Source organism: Passer domesticus, chromosome 2 (genome assembly GCF_036417665.1).
Source record: "Passer domesticus isolate bPasDom1 chromosome 2, bPasDom1.hap1, whole genome shotgun sequence".
Taxonomy (NCBI): domain Eukaryota; kingdom Metazoa; phylum Chordata; class Aves; order Passeriformes; family Passeridae; genus Passer; species Passer domesticus.
In genome coordinates, this window is record NC_087475.1 from 47348396 (window position 1) to 47351157 (window position 2762).

General features: G+C 36.7%; 1 long non-coding RNA gene across 1 annotated transcript; it reads left to right on the forward strand.

Moving 5' to 3' along the window:
• Nucleotides 1-393: 393 nt before the first annotated feature.
• LOC135295385 (uncharacterized) lies at nt 394-1364 on the forward strand. Its single transcript, XR_010357456.1, has 2 exons — nt 394-568; nt 973-1364. It is a non-coding gene; the product is annotated as an uncharacterized LOC135295385 (long non-coding RNA).
• Nucleotides 1365-2762: the final 1398 nt, after the last annotated feature.

Here is a 2762-nt window from a genome sequence, read left to right on the forward strand (position 1 = left end):
GATGTCTTGATATGCTGTTTTGTATCACTGTTGCAGTTCATTCAGCAACTTCTCTGTCACTTGAGAGAAAAAAGAGTTTTGTCCTTGAGTACATGATCCTGCACAACTCCCACTTGTCCGGCAAAGTCTAGTACATTTTGATCATAATTGCTAATGGATTCTGTTATTCTACACCTTCAACAAGAAATCTGAGTATTACCTTCCACCACTCTACCGTCATTCCCATACTTTGTGTCTGGGGTATGCTAAATTTACACTTTCATCTTCCTAGGTGGGCACTGCTCATAGTGGACCATTATTTAACATCCTTGTGAATTGTTCTACCAGGGTTCATATGCACATAATTACTATGTCACAGTCCTCAGAGCTACACAAGTCCTTGAGCTTGGCTGTGGCTGTCATGCCCATGTGTGGCTATGACATAACGACTGCCTTGACTGGCAGTATTACATCCTCAAAGCCTGTTAAACAGCCAGAATTATCTACCTAGTTTTCTACTGGACGGCTTGTCCTTTTCTGCTTAATTTCCCATTGGATGTCTTGTTGGCTTCCTGATAAATTATATTCGGTAAAAGAACACATGTAAAAAATCTATACATTGATTTAATTACATATTGTCTAATTTACTCATCTTTTATTTACCACCTTTTTCTCTTCCTGGCAATGATGACTTTAGTCCATTCTGTATGAGGTTGATCACATTTTCTGTTTCTCTGTGCATTTTCAAAGCCTTGCTTGCACTGACCTTACAGTTTTTATCTATGCTAGGCAATTAAAGTGCCTTCAGCCATGCCCTTACATCTTGAGGTGAAGCTACTGAATTTATCTTATTTTTGGCAACAGTACATTATTTATTTGCTATTTTCCTGATGATTTTTGATGGTAATAATGAATCATTTCTGTACTTCACAGCATATGCTTGTTTTCTTAACTCAATTCCTTTTGGAATATCCTTTGATTTCTGATCCTTAGTGAGGATACATGCTGCAGCTGCTCACAGAACATCTTGTAGAGGAGGACAACATCTTGTAGAGGATGAGAGGCCTTGCTACATGTCTAGAATATGAGGACTGGGCTGAGAAGTATGGCCTAGCTTCAGGGTCAAGGGAAGTTTGAGGGAGAAGGAGGGAAGGAGAGAGGGAAAAGAGAGCAGTGGTGGATGAAAGTGACCTTTCACATCCTGTAATTAAAGGAAATCTTGTTATTGCTGATACCACATATAAAAATGATGTAGTTACAGTGATATGTCCGGACTGACCTCAGAAGAGACAGAGCTATGATAAAGCCACCCTGAGCTTCATTTGGAACAAATATATTGGGGTCAAAGAATGTAGCTGCAGAATAAAGTAGTAGCTTATAGTTTGGTTTTTTTCTCTCTCTCTCTTTTTTTTTTTTTTTTTTTTTTTTTTTTTTTTTTAATCTAGAATATCTTGGAAGGCTTTCTTTGTTTCTCTCTGCAGAGAAGTTGGGGGGATCTTATCAATGCCTATAGGTACCGGAAGGTAGGGTGCAAAGGGGATGGTGCTAGCCCATTTTCAGTGGTGATGACAGGACCAGAAGCAATGGGTGCAAAGTGAAGTATGGGAGTTTCCCTCGAATCATCAGGTGATACCTTTTCTTATGGTCAGGATGACCATGTACATGTTGGCCACAGACACTGTGGAGTGTCTCATTCTTAGAAATAGTCAAAAGCTTTCTGGGCTGGTCATCAGCAACTGCATCTATGTGACCTACCTGAGCAGGGGGTTTGGGGGAGATGACCTCTAGAAGTCCTTTCCAACCTCAGCTATTCTGTGATATTTAGATTCCATAATTACTCAATTAGAAATCTAAAGATGTTTACTTGCAAATTCAAACATTTTGCAGTATCATCAGCTATTTTGAGCTAATTGCAGTCAGTTTCAAGTGAATAGGAAAAAATCCCCCCCAAACCACCTTCAATGTACAGAAGCTTATATAAATCATGTAATAGGTATCCTTAATTTGACATTCCTTTAACTGAGTACTTCATCATTTGACATTATGCTAGACAGCCTTAAGACAGTTTTCTGAAAGCTCAGAGTTTTTTTCTCCATCATGAAATGTTACAGTCAGTAGATTTTATGTTTGCTTCATATTTTTATAATTCAGCATTACACTCCTAATTACAAGTAATATTAAAGAAATCAAAACAAGTGTAGTAAAGGGTGAACTCTGCAAGCTATTCTGTCTAGTGACAGATCACATAATTTTCAAATAATGAAAGTGACAGGATTCATAACACGAAGCTGCCACATACATTTTATAAGTAAGAAAATATTTAGATTGGATTCTGCTGTTTATTACTGTACAAAATAAATCTGATTTACAAATGCATAAAGTTTTCAGCCTGACTGGAAAGCAGAATTTTTTTAATTAGGGTTCAGTAATAATTGAAATAGTTGTTCTTTGCTATTGCTTAGTGCTTTCATCAAAGGCTCTCAAAAACTCTGATTATTGTTGATTAATATTATTTTTAAAAATTGTCTTATTTTACAGATGCAGAAACTATGGTCCACAGTCCTTTTGGTTTTTTTAAGAGTCACATAGAAAGTACATGATAATACTAGGAACAAGACTTGGATTGCCTTGGTGAAGGCAATAATTATATGTTGTAATAAAACATAAACAACTTATAAAGTGCAATTGGGCCAAAATTTGCAAATAAAACTCCTAAAGCTGTAGTTTCACTGGGTTAATTTTCTCTGTAGAGGATTCTTTGTACTTCCAAAAGATTGTACATG